This window comes from Neofelis nebulosa, chromosome 15, assembly GCF_028018385.1.
Source record: "Neofelis nebulosa isolate mNeoNeb1 chromosome 15, mNeoNeb1.pri, whole genome shotgun sequence".
NCBI classification, from domain to species: domain Eukaryota; kingdom Metazoa; phylum Chordata; class Mammalia; order Carnivora; family Felidae; genus Neofelis; species Neofelis nebulosa.
The window spans coordinates 15,040,410-15,063,331 of NC_080796.1; the positions used below are offsets into that span (position 1 = coordinate 15,040,410).

Consider the following 22,922-nt stretch of genomic DNA (forward strand, 5'->3'; position numbering starts at 1 on the left):
TCCCCTGTAAAGCAAGAATGGGTTTTGGCTCCGGAGGGAGTGGGGCTAGGAAGGGCTTAAGCCAAGAGGGTGGGTAGAGGGGTAGTCTGAGTCTGTCCCATAATGTCCATCCAGTAAGTCCACAGAACAAAACAGAGAAACACAGAAACAGACAAACAGAGGGCCCTTAGAAACAGTCTTCCAACTCCGTGGAAGCAAAACTGAAAGCTAGTTCAGACCTTTGAGTGGATTCCACGTCCCTCCAAAACCGAAAGCTAGAGGACGGCCTCACGCCGACCAGCGGGAGCGACCCGCCTCGTCTCAGACCTTTGAGGGGATTCCACATCCCTCCAAAACCGATGAGGGGATTCCACATCCCTCCAAAAGGGAGGATTGGAACGTCTTCCAAAACACCCTGCCCGTGGTCCTCCAATGTGGCCACTTAGACCGCGTCGGGCACTACCAGAATTTCAGAAATGAGCTCACACAGAAAAGACGGAACGAACAGACACTAACCGTGGCCAGTCAGGCTCTCCGGGTTGGGGGATCCCTTGGGGGTCTTGGGGATCCCAGGCCGAGCCCCCAAATGTTATGCCCAGAATTCGTGATCCCTAAGGACGGCCAGGGAGCCGAGTCCGACGCAAAAGCAAAGAGCCTTTATTCAAGCTAGCTCGAGCTCAGTCCCTTACCTGCACCGACGCAGGGGTGAGATGCCGGAGAAAGAGAACGAGTTTCAAAAGCACAAAGGTTTTATAGGGGTCTAGGGGCAGTTGGTGAGGTAATGGCTGTGGCCTCAGCCGATTGGCTGGGGAAGGGTCGTGGCCTCGGCCGATTGGCTGGGGAAGGGTCGGAGTCCTGTTCGGGAAGTTTGAACGGGTGAGCGGGAGGTTACTCAAGGGGAGGAGGCGTGGTCAAGGTGGAGGACACAGAACAAGATGGAGTTGGCCGGAGGAGGTCTGCCCTTTCAGAACTTACAGCTGTGAGATGTCGGCTGTCTTCATACCTCATCCACTGTTCCATTCCTCCAGGCTGTGAGTTATCAAGTCTCTTTACCTCTCATTACTGGTGGGCCCCTATGGCGATTCTTTTATGGAATTTCTTCAAAGTTAGGGTCAGGAAAATATTCAAGATAGGCCATTCTATCATACTACTTGCTTTTTCTCAATGAGCTAATTAGTTCATTAATTAAGCAAAAAAGTTCAAAAATAATGACTGAAATGAATTTAGGGAACTGGAATGAATCCATTATTGATTCTTGAATTTCATGATCATAGATAAGAAGAGACGAATCTATTTTAAATAATTTTTCTTTTGTGTACCTATATTTATATTGTTAATGTGGATATTATTTTACACTCAGCATTTCTGATGGCAAGATGTTCAAATATGAATTTTTACTGTAAGTCATTTTGAAGCTCTCAGGGTATTTCATTAATGATCCTCTGTATATTATCCATTTTATAGTTCATGTAATTGTTGCTTTATAAAAAGCCAATTTAAAACATTAGTGAAAACTTCTAGCATTAGCATGTCTTTTAATATACTCATTCTTTTTTTTTTTTTTTTTGGTAGAGGATAGGAAAAAAAAAACAACACAAAGACATTTGAGACAATAGTCTCTTCTCTTTTGTTGATAAATCTAGCTGACTTTTGTAGAGCTTTCTCTAAATTAGATTCTTTTGTCTTTAAACATGTCTATTCTAAATTGGCAGGCACCACAATTAATTAGCTTTTCAAACATTAAGAAAAAGAATGCTATAGTTACTTTAATTTTAAATTTTGCTAGATGAATTTCTCCTTTATTCACCAACAAGATTGTACAATACCCATTGCAAATTTGTGATATGTGCTATATATTTTAAGAACTCGCTTATCATATCTCACCTATCTCAACCTCTCTTATGGCCTATAGGATAAGAGAATATTCCAGAAAAATAATCAAAAAGTGAAAAAAAAAAAAAAAAAGAATGTTCCAGAGCTTGGCAAACAAACACAACAGTCTGGCCTTTTTGTTCTCCAACTTTCTCTTCTTCTGGCATCCATATGCTATATTTTAACAGAAAAAAAAATAGAATTGTTGGGATTAGCACACTGGTTTTGTGATTGCCCTGTATATGTCAATCAGAAGACTGGGATTGTATCAGGCAGGATTCTTGATTTTAAATCACAGAATCTTAGTTTGGTGTAAGCAGAAATAAATCTGCTGAAAGGTTATAATTTAGGGCACTCAGTGCTCATGTGAGGAATGATCATCAAAGGAAAACTGGAGAACCCAGTTTGAAAAGAAGCAGGTGCCAAGATCCCAGTAGGAAGGTATGGCAGCCAAAAATACAGATGCTTCTAGAGAGAGAGGAAGATATTGCAGAATGGAACCATGGCCTTGGGTTTGAATGATAAAGATACATGGATAAAAGGTAAAAGATCTTCTAAGCAGCAAGATTACATGCTGAGTGTTCAGAACAAAGCATTTCAGAATGGACCCATCTCTGTGCTAGATTCCTTCTATTTTTGGTGCTATCGCTCAAATTAGTTTGATAATTAGAGAGACCTGTTTTCTTATTAGGGAAGGGGAATACATATTAAAAGTAGGTTTGCCTCATATGTGAGCTACTTCTAGACTAATAACTATACCAAGTGATGTTGTTTTACTTTTGTTGTCCTCTATGTTTGTGAGTTCCACAGGGATAATTATAGCTCTTTTATTGTTAATATCTATCATAAAAACTGAGTAGATGTTTGTGAATGGATCCTGGCAAAGTATCCATTCATTTATTCAACATTTACTGAGTCAGATTGTTATGAAAGAAACCCAGCTAGGGTGTGTGTGTGTGTGTGTGTGTGTGTGTGTGTGTGTGAGTATGCTAAGTTTAGGGAGGGGACAAAACTAAATAATTCATATTCTCAGCAATCTGAGAACATACATTCTCCTTAGGGCAAGTTGAATAGACAACCACTTAATAGAATTTTTTCTACAGAATATAAAGAAAATTGAATTTGGAGTCATATAATTCTGAATTTTGTTTCTGGTTCCTGTATTTGTCTGACACAGTAAGATCTGGGGTGAATCATTCAATCCTAATGAACCCAAGTTTGTTGTCACCTCTAAAATACAGCATTGCTATGATGATTAAATGAATTATATAAAATGTCTATTAGAATGCTGGCACGAAGTATACACAAAATTGTTGTCCTTTTTAAGTTTTAGTGTATGTATTTTTTTTTTATTTATTTTTTTTATTTTTTTATTTTTTATTTTTTATTTTTGGGACAGACAGAGACAGAGCATGAACGGGGGAGGGGCAGAGAGAGAGGGAGACACAGAATCGGAAACAGGCTCCAGGCTCCGAGCCATCAGCCCAGAGCCCAACGCGGGGCTCGAACTCACGGACCGCGAGATCGTGACCTGGCTGAAGTCGGACGCTTAACCGACTGCGCCACCCAGGCGCCCCTAGTGTATGTATTTTTTTAAGCTCTGGATTCTGAAATGGAGTGATTTATTCTGTGAGGATTATACTTGCCTTACTTTGAAGGATACATACTGTTTGTAGTAAGTAGAGAAGAGGCAGAACATTAGAAACAAAAGCATAGTATTATTAAAATGTAGGAGCAATGATCCTGTAGGATCAAATTCAAATTGTATGAAGCTATTTCATAGTGGAGAGTTCTGGAAATGAGGCAGGTTGCCAGGCTAAGGAGTTTGGTCTTTATTCTGCCTCTAATGCAAAATGGCTGAAGCAGAAGCCTGCCATGATCTGACATGCATTAGGAAAATAAATCAATTAGAGAATGGGAGATGGGTTGTAGAAATGAGACTGATGACTAGCAGGCCAGTCAGGAAACATTTGTAGTAGTGCTGGCAGGAGAGGAAGAACTGAGTTAGAGGAGTGGGGGAGGAATGGAGGGAAAGAGGTATTTCATTTCAGAGGACATTATGGTAGTAGAAAGAACAAGTCTTGGCAAATGAGCCAGGGAGAGTTGATCATTTCAAGATTCCTTACCTGGGTCACAAAGTGATAATTGAAATAAAGAGTAGGAAATAAAGAGAAAGTTTGGAGAGGAAAGATGAATTTGTTTTTGATAGGTCATATTTGATTTATCAACAGGACTTGAACTGGCGGTTGAAAATCTTGGACTGAGCTGGGGAGAACAATCAGGATTTGGATTTACCCTTGAGAGTCACAGCACTAAAATGATCAGATGAAATTGGCCAGAGAAGGAGAATTGAATGCGAATGTGTGAAGTTGGGAAAGTTGAGGACAGGATTCCGTCTTGGGCAACGCAGGCATTCAGAGGATGGGTGGAAACTGAGCAGTGAGCCAGGGTGACTAGATAAAGCTCATGTAGGCTGAGAGGGACACCAAAGGAGAGACAAGTTTATTAGGGAGAGGGACTTGGTTACCTGCAGTATAGTCCTAGAACTGAAGTGTGACACAGGTGGGGCATATGTTGCTCTTAGCTTCTAGATGAGGAAAAGTAGCAGAGAGGATATAAGGAAGACCCTAAAATCAAATAACACATTAAAAAAAATTTTTTTTTAATTTTATTTGAGAGAGAGAGAGAGAGAGAGAGAGAGAGAGAGAGAGAATATCCCAAGCAGGCTCCATGCTCAGCATGGAGGCTGACACAGGGCTTGACCCATGACTGTGGGATCATGACTTGAGCCAAAATCCAGAGTTGAATGCTCAACCAACTGAGCCACCCAGGCATCCCAAACAGTGCATTTTTAAGATTAGAATATGAGTTGCTTAACTTCAACCTGAGTTTGTCAGTCTGAAAGATCTTCCATATGATCAAGTTATGGGAAGAACTTGATCTGGATGTTAGTTACATGTATGTGTGTAGTTTATGAAAACCCAGTGAGTTTTACATTTAAGGCATATGTATTTTTCTGCTCACATGTATCATTAAAAGGTTTTTAAAAAAAAATTTTTTTTAACGTTTATTTATTTTTGAGACAGAGAGAGACAGAGCATGAACAGGGAGGGTCAGAGAGAGGGAGACACAGAATCTGAAACAGGCTCCAGGCTCTGAGCTGTCCGCAAAGAGCCCGACGCGGGGCTCGAACTCACGGACTGTGAGATCATGACCTGAGCCGAAGTCGGACGCTTAACCGACTGAGCCACCCAGGCGCCCCTAAAAGGGTTTTTTTAATCATAAGAAGGAGATGGAAAGAATATATTATGGTAGGGCCAAGGAAATAGTTGACTAACACATTGATGTGAGTCTCACAAAGTTTTTATTATTTTAGGGGTGCGTGGGTGGCTCAGTCAAACATCCGGCTCTTGATTTCACCTCAGGTCATGATCTCACTGTTCATGAATTTGAGTCCTGTTTCAGGCTCTGTACTGACATTGAGATCCTGCTTGCGATTCTTTCTCTCCGTCTATCTCTGACCCTCTCCTCCCCTCTATATCAAAATAAATAAATAAACTTAAAAAAAGTTTTTAGGGGCGCCTGGGTGGCTCAGTCGGTTAAGCGTCCGACTTCGGCTCAGGTCATGATCTCGCGGTCCGTGAGTTCAAGCCCCGCGTCAGGCTCTGTGCTGACAGCTCGGAGCCAGGAGCCTGTTTCCGATTCTGTGTCTCCCTCTCTCTGACCCTCCCCTGTTCATGCTCTGTCTCTCCCTGTCTCAAAAATAAATAAAACGTTAAAAAAAATTAAAAAAAAGTTTTTATAATTTTAAACCATAACCCTTTTCAAATAATCTCTTAATGCTGTTTATTTTAGATTTGGAGTGTGATTTATCCACACCTGAGATTAATTTCAGTGGTTCCCTTAACTGAAGGAACCAAGGCTTTGGAGTTGTTACTAATAATCTCAATAAAATCTGCATAGCATTTAATACCCATATCTAAAGATTTATACATCATATAATTTTATTCAGTCTTCACACAGACAAAGAGGCACCCACATTTTGAAGATAAAAACACTGAATGCTACATGACCCATGTTCTGTGTGTTGGCAGTGCTTTTCCTCATCTGAGGTTCAAAACGTAATTCTGACTCTTACTGATGTCAGGAAAAAACAGCATAGCTATGCATATTGTTAATACTTCAGGACTGGGAATCATTAAGAGAAATACAGTAGACATCTGCTGTTGTTTTCATTCTCAGCCTCCTTTCTCTTTTTTCTGGAAGCAGTACCCTGTTTTCTTTTGGGGAACCAGCCATCTGTCTTTCTGTTTGGTTCTCGTGAGGTTGCCAAATATCCCCACCTCACTCCTCACCCCAGCTCTAGAGGTAGAATGTGACACGTGTAGTTTTCACACCTGTTTCCCTGGGGTTTTATATTCTAATGCCATAAGAGACAAGTTCTCTCTCTCATTTGGGAGCCTCACTAGCTGAGATGAGGTAAACCTGTAGTCTCTGTAGCCATTGCCATTCTTCCACCTTCCCCCCCTCCCCCCCCCCCCCCCACCTATAGGAGATACATCTGCAGTAGAAGAGAACCAGGCAAAGTCATAGAAAGACGCAAAGGAAGGGGGTGGGAGGGAGACAGAGAGTGAGAGAGAAAGAAAGGCAGACTATTTAAGTCATAGGTGTTAGGATTATTCATATTTTTATGTTTTGGAGGGATCATTTTGGTTAGCTTGTATTTTTCTAGTAATTTGTCCATTTTGCCTAAATTTTCAAATTTAGTGGCACACAGCTTCTCAAAATAGTCCATTCTTATCTTTTTAACATCTACAGGATTTGTAGTAAAATCTCATCTTTCATTGTTGATAATATTTATTTTTGCCTTTTATTTTTTCATGATTAATATTGCCAAGTGTTTATTAGTTATATTAGTCTTTTCAGAGAACCACTTTTTTTTGTATCCCTCTCTCTATTGTGCCTTTGTTTCAGTTATATTAACTTATACTTATTTCTTGTTTCCTTTAATACTTTCTTTGCATTAAATATGCTCTTCTTTTAAAATTTCTTGATATTCTTTTATCATTGATTTTCAGTCCTTATTCTAATATATTTTTAAAGAATGTAATTTTTTCTCTTTTTATTTTAAAGTTTATTTATTTTGAGGGGAGGAGAGAAAGAATGGGGAAGGGGGAGAGAGAAGAGAGGAAGAGAGAATCCTAGGCAGTGTAGACTGATGTAGGGCTGGATCCCACGAACCATTAGATCATGACCTGAGCCAAAATCAAGAGTCGGATGTTCAACCAGGCACCCCATAAAGGATGTAAATTATTTTCTAAGCATAACTTTGTAGAAAACGTCTAAGTATTGAGGTATAGTATTTTCATTATAATTTCATTCAAACTGTTTCCTAATCCCTCTTATGATTTCCTCTTTGCTTATGAGTTATCAAATGTACAGCCTATTTTCCAAGCATGTGGTGTTTTCTAGTGAGATTTTTAGTCATTTCTAGCTTAATTCCACTAAGGTTAAAAAATGTGCTCTATAATTTCAAACCTTTGAAATAGCATATGGACCATTATATGTTAATTTTGATACATTGTGTACTTGGAAAGAATGTTATTATATAGTTATTGATTGCAATGTTCTAAAAGGTCAACTAGATCAAATTTGTAATTACATTTTTTTTTTATGTTGTATCTCCTTACTGATTGTTCTTGTTTGTCTGGTGTATTCATTCCTGGATAAAAGAATTGAATCTCCCACTAATTTCTTTATATGTTTTGAGGCTGTTTATTAATTGTGCACAAATTTTAAAATGTTTTATCTTCCTTGTGGATTAACTCTTTTATCATTGAGAATAGCCATTTCATCTCAAGTGGTTCTTCTTGCAAAAGTCTACTTTGAGACTGATCGAAATACTATGATGGGTATTCTTGTGGTATATGTATTTCTTATTTTTACTTTCAACCTTTGTATATTCTGTTATTTCAGGTGTGCCTCTTGTAAGCAGCATGTGATATATATATATATATATATATATATATATATATATATATTTTTTTTTTTAATATATAAAATAATATATAAATATATATATAAAATATATAAAAATATATATATATATATTTTTTAATTCAGCTGAACTGGTTTTTTTTTTTGTTTTCAATTGAATAGTTTATCTACATTTGAGTTATTGATAAATTTAGTTTAAAACCATTTGTTTTCTTTTTACCCATTCTGCTCTATATTTTCCTTCTCTTATATTCCTTTAGGTGGATTTGGTATTATTTATTTTTCCATTTCTCTCCATGTGAGCTGGCTAGATACACATTCTTTTACCATTATACTATTAGTTACCTTAGTTTATAAAATGCATCCTTGAATTATTGAAGTCTAATGTAAATTACCATTTTTTACCATTACCAACTCAATGCAAGAGCTATAGTATACTTTAATTCCATTTCCTCACATTCTGGTATGTTTCCAACCTTTGTTATGGGTTAGTGCCTTTCCCCCAAGCTAGCCCCCAGTCCTTGAAAGGTATTTTTCTACTGTCTTCTGATGTCTGTTACTTCAGTTGAGAAGTCAGCTCTCAGCTGTCAGTCTTATTGTCCACATCTCCTTGCAGTTAATATACTTTTTTTTATCATATATCTTATTTTAAGGTTTTCTCTTTGAGTTTGGTGTTCAGCAAGTTTACTATAATATACCTAGCTGGGTTGTTTTCTTTTTATTGATTCTTCTTAAGGTTCATAGCGTTTTGAAAAATGTTTTTATTTATTTTTGAGAGAGGGAGAGAGAGCACACACAAGTTGGGGAGGGGCAGAAGAAAGAGGAGGGGGGCAGAGGATCCAAAGCAGGCTCTGCACCCATAGCAGTGAGCCCAATGCAGGGCTTGAACTCACAAACGGTGAGATTATGACCTGAGACGAAGTTGGACACTCAACTGACTGAGCCACCCAGGTGCCCCTGTTCACAGAATTTTTAAGAAATTAGTAGCTTACAGTATTTGATCAGTTTTTGAAAATTCTTTGTAATCATCTTTTCAAATATCGCCATTGCCCCATTTTTCTATTTATCTACTTAGATTTAAATTACATGTCTGTTGGGATGCCTGGGTAGCTCAGTCAGCTGAGCATCCAACTCCTGACTTTGGCTCAGGTCATGATCTCATGGTTTGTGAGATAGAGCCCTGAGTTGGGCTCTGCACTGACAGCATGGAACCTGCTTGGGATTTTCGCTCTCCCTCTCTCTCTATCTCTCCCCAGCTCGTGTTCTCTCTCTCTCTCTCTCTCTCTCTCTCTCTCTCTCTCTCTCTCTCTCTCTATCTCTCTCTCTCTCAAAGTAAATAAATAAACATTAAAAAATAAATTACATGTATATTAATCTTTTCATTTGTGCATGTCCTATAAATTTGACATGCTCTTCATTTTCTATCATTTTTTTCTCCTTCTTTTGATCTTCATATTTGACTCATCTTCCGATTGACTGATGTTTTTCCTTCAGTTCTGTATGACATACTGGTATATATATTTACAAAGTTCTTAATTTCAATTCTAGAATTTACACTGTCTTTGTTTTCATCATTGTTAACTCTGCTTAATTTTATCAAGTTATTTAACTATTTAATCTCAGTTATTTTCAAGTTTCTATCAGAAACATACAATAACTGGATTTCTCATGGGTCTTTATGCACTATCTGTTTTTTTTTTCCTCTTGTTATTTGGTCAGATTTTTTTAATATGCTGATTATTTTTTATTGAGTCTCATATATTGTATTGTCATATATAGTAAAAGAAAACTCGTGAGATATTTTGAGGTTAAATGAATGTTCTTTTTCCATGTAGGAGTTAGATTTGCTTCTGACCAGTAGCTTGGTCAAATGCCAATCACCTCAATCCTTTAAGGGGTTGAGCTGACCTAAGGCTTTTCTTAGGTTCTTATGAGGGCTGATCTGTTTTCCTGTTAACACTTACTTGTAGGCTGAAGTGCCCTGGGGTCCCTAATGACATCCTATGTCTTTACCTAAGACTATTAATCCCTGGAAGACTCTGAACTCAAGTTTTTGTTGCCTTTTCCTGTGCAACTGTTAAATATTTCATTCAATCTGTAAGCCTGTCAGCTGCTGCTTTGGGGGTAAACTTCTCTTGGTTCCCCTTCTTTCAGACTCTTGGCCATGAAGCTTCTCTTTATCTTAATGACTCTCTGATGACTTCAAACATACAGTTTTATATATTTTGTTCAGCTTTTATAGTTATTTTCAACAGGCACTTGGTGAGAAACAAAGTGATTTCCATTGCCAGAAGCAGAAATCTGCTTCATTTTTGAAGAACAAAAACTTTATCTTTGTTTGTTAGATTACCCATTTTCTGGAAGTCACTGGCTTCATTATAATGAAATGATTAACAATACCTGCTAGAGGGAAACAGTGGTTGGAAATCCCACTAGCTAATTTTCATGATCCAGGATGTCAGGAGATATCATTGTAGGAGACCTGACCAAACATGGCAGGAGCCAAGCCCTGTGCTGACGCAGGACGGTGATAAAGTGAGTCTGAGATTCAGATGCACAGGGCTGGCCAGCACCATCCTGTGGTGCAGCAAAGGATGAAGGAAATTCTGAGGGGAGCTTAGGAGGCCAGTGTTCCTGGATTAGCCATCTCATTACAGGCTTAAAGAGGATGAGTTATTTATCAATTGATATACTTCCAGCCTCTCTCATAATTGGCTTTTAGAACTGATGTCTGATCTTGTAGGTGTTGGATTTGGTTACAAGGAGCAAGGAAACCAGAGAAAAAGAAAAAACTTATGGTTTCCAATACAAACATACTTAATCCTTTCCTAGCAATGTGGCCCATTTTATGCCATTCACTAGAACCTTACTATTATTATAGTATTTTTTGTATGCAGGTCTTTAAGGTATTCTGAGAGAGACTTTGGTTTTTTAGCTTAATTTTCTCTGTTATGTTTAGCATGAGAGTACCTAAAAAGTGAGTGATTAAAATATATGTCAGATAGATAGATAGATAGATAGATAGATGGATGGATGGATGGATGGATGGATAATCTCTATTGGCTAGACTGATGTTGGAGTCAGCCTTAGAATATGCCTGACTTTTTGGTATTTTGGGGTCCTACACTTGCCTTGAGGGTGAAGCAGGAGTAAAGTAACGAATGGCATACAGAAACTCTTCCATTTTCTCCTATTTTCTGTTTTTCTCCTTTCCTCTCTTGAGCTTTCTTCTCCTGAGACGTAGCAGACTGTCCATAAAGGGGCAAAGGATTAGTTTCATAAGTAAAGATTTATGTTTTGATCAGGCTGTTTAATGTACCACAAGTTCATCTCTGTCAATTTATTTCAAACTAATTATTTAAAACTAAGCCCTGGATGACTTCTGTTTCTGAGAGGTAGAACAGGCATACTTTTCCCTATTCATCCTAAGTACAACTACAAAGTCTGAATACTGTATATAAAAAATACATAAGGAGACTCTGAAAAGTGGAGAAAATAAACAGACTCTTTAAGGTCTTTAGAACCTGAGACAGCATCGTGATAAGCTTTGAAAGCTGAAGAGCTGGCATCCCAGAAAGGTCCACAGACACAGAGGACAATACAAAACCAAAACAAAACCCAAGCCAAACCAAAACAGTAAGAAATGCCTGCTCTCTTTAATTAAAGGAGCAAGAAAGGGGCAGCCTTGTAAGACAGAAACTTCTTAGACAATAATCTCCAGCCAAATACCACAGAAAAAAATGTGGCCCCACCACTATTCATGTAAGAAGAGGCCCAGGGGGATACTTGAGACTTTCACCTCCTGAGGCTGTAATGAGGTGAACAAATACCATCAGCAGCCTGATGACAGAGAAGTCCAAGTGGGGTGTTTGAATTTATATCTCCATTCTGGTTGATAGAAAGCATTCTTTTTCACCACAGGAACAACTTTTACACACATAAATGGTCCAATTCATCACAAAGTACCACAACTAACTCAATATGAAATAGATAATTTGAATAGCACCATAACTATTAAAGAACTTGAATTTATAATTTTTTAAAAAATTTTTTATGTTTATTGTGTGTGTGTGTGTGTGTGTGTGTGTGTGAGAGAGAGAGAGAGAGAGAGAGAGAGAGAGAGAGAGAACATGAGTGAGGGGAGGAGCAGAGAAAGAGAGGGGTGGGGACCAAGGATCTGAGGTGGGCTCTGTGCTGACAGCACAGAGCCAGAGGCGGGGATTGAACTCACCAATCCTGAGATTATGACCTGAGCCAAAGTCAGGTGCTTAACCCACTGAGCCACCCAGGCACCCATAGGCCCATTTGATTTCATTGGAGAATTCCACCCGGTGTTTAAAGAATTAACACCAATTCTATAGAATCTCTTCCAGAAAACAAAGTAAGAAACAATACTTCCTAATTCACTTTCTGAAGCTAGTATTATCTTTATGCCCAAACCAAAGATGATTCAAAAACAATAATGACAACAAACTGTAGACCCATATATTGCATGAATATACATGAAAATATCCTTAATAGAATATTAGCAAGTAAAATTCAGTAATATATAAAAAGTTAAACTCTATTACCAAGTGGAATTTATTCCAGAAATGCAAAGCTGTTTTAATATTTGAGAGTCAGTCAGTGTATTCCACCCTATTAAGAGGCTAAAGAAGAAAAAAATTCCATGATCATATCAAATGGTTCAGAAAAAGCATTTTAAAAATTTGATAATTATTTATGATAAAAAATTCTCATAAAGGTTACAGTAGGGGGGAATTTTCTCAATCTGATAAAAACATCTACCAAAAAAACCCAAAACAAAACAAAAAACAAAATGAAAGAGAGTCATGCAGAGTAGGAAGGAAGAAACAGGACTGCCACTATTTTCAGATGCAGTGACTGTCTACATAGAAAACCCTAATAATCTACAAAATAACTCCTAAAACCAATTAGTGAATTCAGTAAACACAGGATATAAGATAAACATACAAAGACCTATTGTATTTCTCTATAAACACATGGATATGGAAATTAAAAGCCATTTACAATCATTCACAATTTTAAAGAAGTAAGTATTTAGGTGTAAATGTAACAAAATGTGCAGGGTTTATATGCTGAAAACTACACAATGCTGATCAAGGAAATCAAAGAAAGTCTAAATAAATAGAGAAAAATATCTTTTTTTTTCATTTTGTACTTAAGACAACAGAAATTTATTCTCTCGTAGTTCTGGAGGCTAGAATCTGAAATCGAGGAGTCAATAGGATTGATTCCTTTCTGGAGGTTCTCTGGGAGAATCTACTCCTTGTTTTCTTCCTAGCTTTGTTCTTAGTGGCAATCCTTGGCATTCTTTGGCCTGTAGACTCATTACTCCAATCTATGCCTCTGTTGTTGTCACATGGTATCCTCATCTCTGTGTGTCTGTATCCAAATTTTCTTTGCTTTATGAAGAAGCCAGACCAGTCATTGGATTAGGATTTATGATTACATCTGCAAAGACCTTATTTCCTGCAAAAATCACATTTATAGGTTTCAGGGTTAAAATTTCAGTATGTCTTTTTGAGGGACACAATTCAATCCATAATATTATACCTTATTTTTAATTATATTTTCATAGATTGGAAGACTTAAAACTTTAGTATTTGATATCTTTACTATTTGATATCTTTACTATATCAAATCCTTCCAAACTGACTTACAGATTTAACACATTTCCTAGAAAAATTCCAACGTGATTTGTATAGTATTATAGTATTATATAATATATTCATTATAGTATATGTAGAGTATAGTATGTGTTATAGTATTTATTAGCCTGAAACTCATATGGAATTCAAAGAAACTAGAATAGCTAAAACAATTTAAAAAGAAGAATAAAGTGGGAAGAATCAGTGTACCTGATTTTAAGACTTAGAATACTGCTACATTATGAAACTGTAGAATTAACAGTGGGATACACACATAGATCAATGGAACAGAATAGAGAATTGGAAATATATCCACGCAAATATGACCAACTGAATTTGACAGAGAGTCAGAAACAAGTCAATGGAGAAAAGACGATCTTTTAGTAATTAATACTGGAGCATTTAGATGTTCATAGACCAAAAAAAAAAATGAGAGTCTCAAAGTCTGATAGCTTATATAAAACTCAAATATATTAACCAAAAAATGGATCACAGACTTAAATATAAAATATAAAAGTATAAACCTTTTTAAAAAAAGAAGAGAAAATCTTCAGTATTTGGGCCAAGGCAAATAGCTATAAGACTTGATACCAAAAGGCTCTGTGCTGACGGCTCGGAGCCCGGAGCCTGTTTCGGATTCTGTGACTCCGTCTCTCTGCCCCTCCCCCGTTCATGCTCTGTCTCTCTCTGTCTCAAAAATAGATAAATGTTAAAAAAAAAATTAAAAAAAGAGGGTAAAAAGACCAGCTACAGACTAGGAGAACGTAATTGCAAACTCCATATCTGACAAAGGCCTAGTATCTAGAAAATATATACAGAACTTAGAAAATTCAGCAGTACAAGAAACAAACAGTGCAATTAGAACATGGGCAAAGATAGGAAGAGATATTTTACTAGAGATGTACAGATAGCAAATAAGCACATGACAATATGTCCAACATTATTATCAACGAGCGGAATACCAGTCGAAACCACAATGACGTGTCACCCTACACCTATCAGAACGGTAAAATAAAAAATAGTGAAAACTCCAGTGGCTGGTGATAATGAGGAGGCATGTAAACACCTGTATATTGCTCATGGTAATGTAAATTAGTCATTTTGGTTTAGTCATTTTAGAAAACAGTCTGGCAGTTTCTGAAAAACTAAACACACACCTACTGTACTCTTGGGCCTTCTTCAGAGAAATGATAACTTGTGTTCACACCAAAACCTATACACAGGTGTTATAGGACCTTCATTAATAACAGTTCCAAATGGGAAACAATTCAGATGTCCTTCAGCAAATGATTGGTGAAGCAAATTGTGGCACAGCCATACCATGGAATAGTACGCAGCAATAGAATGAAACCAGTGATCAATATGGGCAACAGCCTGTATGACTGATTTTCCAGAGAGTTATGCTAAGTGAAAAAAGCCAACAAAAAAGTTACCTACTACATGGTTTTATTTACAAAGCATTCTTGAAATGCCAAAAGTAGAAAGATTGAGAAGGTAGATGGGTGGTTGCTAGGAGTTAAGGAGGGCGTGTGGTCAGAGGAGAAGTGAGTGTGGCTGTAATGGCATCTTGAAGGTCTGGTGGTAATAGAAATGGTCTGTAGCTTTACTGTATCATGTTAATATCCTGATTATACTATAGTTTTGCAAATGCTACCATTGGGGGAAATTGAGTTAAGGGTGCATGGTGTCTTGCTGTATCATTTCTTAAAAACATTTTTGTAATGTTTGTTTATTTTTGAGAGAGAGAGAGAGAGAGCCAAGCAGGGGAGGGGAAGAAAGAGAAAGAGAGAGAGAGAGAGGGAGAGAGAGAGAGAGAGGGAGGGAGGGAGGGAGAGAGAGAGAGAGAGAGAGAGAGAGAGAGAGAGAGAGAGAGAGAGAGATGGGGACACAGAATCTGAAACAGGCTCCAGGCTCTGAGCTGTCAGCACAGAGCCCGACTTGGGAGTCAACCTCACGAGCTGTGAGATCATGACCTGAGCTGAAGTGTGATGCTTAACTGACTGAGCCACCCAGACTTGCTGTATCATTTCTTAAAAACATTTTTGTAATGTTTGTTTATTTTTGAGAGAGAGAGAGAGAGAGCCGAGCAGGGGAGGGGAAGAAAGAGAAAGAGAGAGAGAGAGAGGGAGGGAGAGAGAGAGAGAGAGAGAGAGAGAGAGAGAGAGAGAGAGAGAGATGGGGACACAGAATCTGAAACAGGCTCCAGGCTCTGAGCTGTCAGCACAGAGCCCGACTTGGGAGTCAACCTCACGAGCTGTGAGATCATGACCTGAGCCGAAGTGTGATGCTTAACCGACTGAGCCACCCAGACTTGCTGTATCATTTCTTACAGCCGCATGTGGACCTTACCACATTAAAATAAAAATCCTGATTGAAACGTCATAATTGAATAAATTGTTAAGCTGAAGAACTTAAATCCATGAATACGTTGACTGAGACAACCACTTGCTGATGGAGTTCCTTGATCTTATCTAATTTCGACTTCATTCTTGCAGACCATTTCTTGTGCTTAGTGTCCGTTATCTCAGCCTCCTCAGCTGCACTGCGGGCCACTCGAGCATGTCTTTTATATGCCTTTTGTCCATAGTCTCCATGACTCCTAGCATAGCGCTGAGCAGGTGAAAGTGGACCGCCGTCAATGTTTTTGGCAGTTGGATAAATAACTGCAATAGAGGGCATTGCCACAAATGAGTTAGAACCCTAAAACTAAAATAATGGGACATTTCTACCTTGTTTCTTCATCCTGAATAAAACCTAAGAGATCATAAGGCTGAGATTTATAGAGCAGGTGCACTGTATTGGCTGGTAGTTTGAATTTCTGCTGAATTTCTAAACATTCAAAGTACTTTTGTGTTTCCTCATACAATTTTAAGCTAATTTTTTGAGGTAGTCGATAGGAAGGGATTCTTATCCTCTTTCTAAAATAAGTGAGTCACTTATGAGGGGGGTTGATTTACTATGTAAGGTCACACAGCAACGTTGTCACAGAACTATGACATCAGTCAATACCAGTCCTAGGGCTTTTTCTCAGTTTTCCAAGACTGTCACTAAGGTGATTCTTACTGTTCCTATCACTGATTTATACTCTTAAACATGGTTTCTTTGTAAAACTTGTGAGGAGGGTTAATAAACCTATGATCATGAAATTACTTAAATAAAATTTTCATGGATTGAAAGCTGAAAACCATATTTTTATTACTACTGTGTTATAATACTTTGCTTTAAAAAGTAACCTCATAATTGACGGGGCGCCTGGGTGGCGCAGTCGGTTAAGCGTCCGACTTCAGCCAGGTCACGATCTCGCGGTCCGTGAGTTCGAGCCCCGCGTCGGGCTCCGGGCTGATGGCTCGGAGCCTGGAGCCTGCTTCCGATTCTGTGTCTCCCTCTCTCTCTGCCCCTCCCCCGTTCATGCTCTGTCTCTCTCTGTCCCAAAAATAAAAATAAAAAAAAAACGTTGGGAAAAAATAAAAAGTAACCTTATAATTGATATTACCTTTTCATTTTTGTACATATTTCATGTTTATTAAAATTAAATGCTTTTTTTCTGAAAAACTACCAAACTTTTTAAAAAGTAGATTGATTATATCAATAATTAACCATATTCACTTGTGAACAGCATTGCGTGTAATTAGTTAAGGTCTTCGTGTGTGTGTGTGTGTGTGTGTGTGTGTGTGTGTGTGTTTTCATAAATGAAAGGACTAGAATGGAAATGATAAAAATCTAACTTTACTTTTATCCTCAGATAAAGCCGTAATGCAGTCAATGTGGCAGACCTTTGATAGTCCATACCCTGTGATCTAGCATCAAACTCAATAATGGAATTACACTAAACAATCTTTATGTTAGATGAAGGGAAACAGATACTTGAAGGTGAATAGAGCCTTAGACAGTAACTTTTAATTTTCTTATTTTAGAAATGAGGCAAGGTAAATGGCAGTATGCGCTTGGTTAGTGTTGACTTCTTCAAAAAGGCATGAAGTGGGGCAGCCACCCTGAGCCTGAAAGGTTTGACCTTTGGCATTCCACCTTTATTGAGCTGTACACCACAGGTAGAACTGACCCTGAAAAGAACTGTCATTTATCACACACGATTGAAATGCTTTCTGTAAAGACCGCCTCTTTCCTGAAATAATTGTATGCTGGCATTTTATAATTTTTCCTCCTGAAATTAACACTTGAGAAAAAGTATACAATCTCTAATTTTGAGTTCAACTCTTACTTCACTTACTAGCAATAAAGCCTTGGAAACTCATTCAAAAAGAAATATATTGGGGCACCTGGGTGGCTCAGTTGGTTAAGCATCCACCTTCGGCTCAGGTCATGATCTCGTGGTCTGTGAGTTCGAGCCCCACGTTGGGCTCTGTTGCTGATAGCTCAAGCCCGGAGACTGCTTCGGATTCTGTGTCTCCCTCTCTCTCTCTCTGTCCCTCCCCTGCTCACACTCTGTCTCTCTTGCTCTTAAAAATACATATACATAAAAATTTTTAAATATATATATGTATATACATGTATATATATATAAACATATAAATTTTTAAATATATATATGTATATACACGTATATATATATACGTGTGTATATATATATATATATATATATATATATATATATATATATATATTTAAGTAATATCTGTACCCAACATGGGGCTCAAACCCAGAACCTCAAGATCAAGAGTTGCATGCTCTTCCAATGGAGGTGCCCCAGCCATGGACAATTCGTTTATCTACTCCAAGCTTAGCTCTCTTTGTCTATAGATAGAGATCTATTATCTACCTCACAGGATTGTCAGGAGGATAAAATCAGGTGACATACTGTGTCTGATTTCCAGTAAGTAAGATCTTAGTATATGTTGAACCTAAACTGAGATCTCATTTGTAATACTAAAATTTCCCCTATTTATTGTTTTTTTTTTTTTTAGTTCTTCTCTCCTCTATAACATCTACCCTTCCTTTTTAAAAATGATAATAATGACAGAGGTTTATACTGAATACTTTTCTCTGTACTATAACCTTTGCATACTTGAAAAACAACATTGTTACAGTTTTCTCATCTCTAAACTGGGCAATCTATTCTTCTTCAGTATTTTGGAGAAGCCATTGGGATTTGATATAAAAGAACATAAGTTACTATGAGGATAATGTGAGAGAATCATGATACCTGGCAAATGGAGTTAAGACAAAAGACCACAAGATCCATCATCTATTTCTTTTCATTCAGTGTGGAATTCATTGTCACAGTTGTATGCTAATGCCAGATAAGGAGCATGTTCAAGAAATGGATTTTTTGAGAGAAAAGAAGTTTATGAAGTTCCACAAGAATCAGGTAAAAATGCTAGAAAAAACATCTTAGATGACAGATCCTGTGATCTTTTACATAATCAAAATTAATAACTTTTTCATTTCAAAAGAAGCCATTAAGATAATAAAAGAGAAGTTGTAGATTAGGAGAAAATACATGCAAAACATATATATCTGACAAAGGACTTGCATCTAGAATAGACAAAAAATTCTTACAACTTAAAGAAAAGCAACCCAATGAAATGGGCAAAAGCTTTGAAAAGACATTTCCACAAAGAACATCTACAAATGGCAGATAAACCTCTCTGAAAGGATGTTTAACATCACTAGTCATTAGGAAGAAGCAGTTAAAATACAAGGAAATACCACTGTCCACACACTAGAATGGCTGTGATCAAAACAACTGCAGTAGCAAATGTTGACGGGAAATGTGGAGAAACTATAACTTACATTTTTGCTGCTGTAGACACACTTCGGAAGACAGTTTGTCACTTTTAAAAAGTTCACTATACCTAACTATATAGTACAGCAATTCTACTCCTAGTTATTTACTCAAGAAAAGAGAAATGAAGAAAAAAATCTACACAAAGTTTACATATGAATATTCATAGCATCATTATTCATGAGAGTCAAAGTTTGGAAACAAACTGAGTGTCCATTAGCTGGTAATAGATATAGAAAATGTGGTATATATTTTTCTTAAGTTTATTTATTTATTTTGAGAGAGAGAGAGAGAGAGAGAGAGAGAGAGAGAGAGAGAGAGAGAGAATGTGCATGTGTGCACATGGAGGAGGGGCAGAGAGAGAAGGTGAGAGAGAATCCCCAGCAGGCTCTGTGTTGATGCATGGAGACTGATGTGGGGCTCGATCTCACCAACTGTGAGATCATGACTGGGACCAAAATCAAGAGTTGGACGCTTAACTGACTGAGGCACCCAGTTGTCCCAACAAAATGTGGTAGGTATATTGATGCAATAGTGCTATGTGGAAACAGGGAGAGAGAGAGAGAGAGAGAGAGAGAGAGAGAGAGAGAGAGAGAGGCAGTCTACTGATACATGTTAACAACATGGGTGAACTAAGAAAAATTATATAAACTGAATGAAGCCAAACACAGCAGAACAAATATTGTATGATATAATTTGTATGAAATGACTAGAAAAAAAACATTTAAAGACACAGAAAGTACGTTAGCAGTTGCCTAGGATTGGGTGGGGATTGGTTATTGATTTCAAATAAGCACAAGCAAATCATTTGGGATGGTGGAAATGCTCTCAAGCTGAATCCTGGTGATGTTTGCACACTATATATGTTCCTAGAATAATTGAATTATATACCTATATGGGGTGAATTTTAAATTTCACTTCAAAGAAAATTTAAAAAATATAATGACTTTTTAAAAATTTAACAGTTTTTAATGGGAGTCTGTCTGCAATGCATGTGGTTATTTTTACACCTATATTTAACTTATCACTGACTTTGGAACTTGACCTTTACCAAGATGCAACTCCACTGTTTTGTTTTAATTCAAAGTAACAGGCAAATCACAAAATATGCAGTAAGGTCACAGGTAGTGTTTTATTCACGTTTTTCCTAAACAATAAAATTTACTTTTTTTTTTTGCATTAAAGTTCCATGAGTTTTGTCAAATACAGTGACATAACCACCATCACAATCGAGAGAGCAAACTATTCCATCATCCCCCAAGATTCCTTCATACTATCCTGCTCTAGTCAGTATTTCTCACCTCTCCCATTCCTTGGAAACCTTTGATCTGTTTTCTGTCCCTATATTTTTGCCTTTTCTAGAATGTCTTATAGATGGAATCATATATCATAAAGCCTTTTGAATGTGTCTTCTTACACTTAGTGTAACACATTTGAAATTCGTTCATGGTATTGCATATATCAGTACTCTTTCTATCCATTTTTATTGCTGAGTCATATTGTATTTTGTGGATGCCATTGTTTCTCTTTTCACCTGATGAAGAGTCTTTGGCTTCTTTCTAGATTTTTGAATTATGAATAGATTCTCTATAGGCTTTCATCAACAGGTTTTTAGATGAGCACAAAAGTTTTTTGAGTAGGTAAGAGTGATTTAACATCTAGTTATTAACATCTGTTTTTTTTCTTTCAATATTTGTAGGATTTTATAGTGATGGTCCCTTTTATTATCCCTGATATTGGTGATTTGTTTCTTCTCTTTTTTCTCTTGATCAAACTAACATTTGTCAGTTTTATTGATTTTTTTTTTTTGAAGAACCAACCTTTGATATTCTCTATTGGTTTTCTGCTTTTGAGTCTACTGGTTTATCCTCTTAACTATATTTCCTTACTTCTCTTTGTTTTGGGTTTAATTTGTTCTTCTTTTCCCACCTTTTAAGATGGAAACTTGGATTTTTTTTTCTTAATTTATGTGCTTAATGCTATGAATTTTCCCCTAAGCAATGTCTTAGATACATCCCACAATATTTAATATGTTGGGTTTTCATTTTCATTCAACTCAAAATATTTTCTAGTTTTCCATGTGACTTTTTTTTGTTGGTGGTGGTTCATAGTTATTTAGAAGCATGTTTTTAATTTCAAAACATGGGGGATTTTCCAGCTATCTTTATATTCCTGGTTTCTAGTTTAATTTTACTATGGTTAAGTAATTTGTATGGTTCTAATTTTTATGATTTCTTAATGTTTGTTTTATGCCCAGAATATGGTCCATTTGATGAGTGTCCCAAATACACTTAGGAAGAATGTGCATATCACCTTTGTCAGCTTGGTTGGTACCATTGATCAAGTTTTCTGTATTTTTACTTATTTCCTATTTGTTATATTGATTACAGAGAAAGAAATGTTGAAATCTCCATCTACAATTTTGGATTTTTAAATTTCTTCTTTCAGTTTTATTAGTTTTTTGCTTCATGAATTTTGAAGCTCTGTTTTAAGCGATCATAGAGACTTCATGTTAAGATCGGATAAATTCTACAGAGAAAGAAACAATAGAATTATCTCTTGATTCCTCTTTAAGAAGTTACTTTAAAAGCAGAATTATTTTCATGCATAGACCATGTACACATGGTTTCTTTCATTCTGTCCTTTAGATTGACTTGGTGGTTCTCAGACTTTAAAGTTAAAAATTCTACAGGATTGTAGACTCAAATCCATGTGTACTTCATGGATGATTTCAGGAATATACAAGGATAAATTTTACTGTATTGATTTTTTTCTTACATATTTACTTTAGAGCCCAGTCTCCTATAAAAATGCACCTGCACAATATTTTCTTTCTCTTTTATTGTATTTGGGAATATCCAAATTAAAGGTTGCTTTCTCATCCAAATTTCTATGAACTACTTTTTTCCTAGTAGATTAATCTGGGCTTCCATAGCTCTTCAATCACATCTCTATAATGACATCTGAAATTCTATGATTTTTGATATAGCTATGAACTTCTGAGAATAACTTAACCATATGCTTCTCTATTGTTTGTCATAGCAACCTGACCTGTGGTTGTGTTTTAGGGATTGCTTTTAGATAAATAGATGAATAAACTCATATAATTTTCTGTTATTTTCAACAAAGTGGCTAGGTAATTTATATTTTCTTGGGTGTTGACCTCACTTAATAATTATGGAGTCATGATCCTTAGCAGGATACTTCACTCAATATATTTTTTTTGCTGATTAATTAACCACCCTGTTTATAATCTTTGAGTGCACAAATTGTCCAGTCAGGTACTAGATGACATCCATTATTTCTGTGCTTATCCCTTCTCTGTTGACATCCTTAGAATCCTTAGAGGTGAGTTACTGCCAGTGGGTAGCTCTTCACTCCCATCATCCAGTGCTCTGTCCACCTGCTTCAAGTAGGCAACACTGTCACTTCTAGCTATTTCTGTCTCTTTCTTGAATGAAGCCACAGATGTGCTTTGGTTTGAAGATGCCTGTGGGATGTCAGGTTCTTTGATGTCCTTCATGTGCCAAGGCCATACAGAAGTAGAAAGAATGCTCTTTTTCATTAATGGTTTGCATATGTTCTCTGGTGTTTTCCCATGTTTTTCTACACATGATCTCTCCTTCCCACTTCCTGACAAAATTCAGACAGGAATGTAT

General features: G+C 37.0%; 1 protein-coding gene across 8 annotated transcripts in view; it reads left to right on the top strand.

Annotated features, from left to right (window-relative positions):
* Positions 1–22,922, top strand: part of RGS7 (regulator of G protein signaling 7) — a 516,651-nt gene that overhangs the window by 154,473 nt on the left and 339,256 nt on the right. The gene's annotated exons all lie outside the window — the stretch shown is intronic.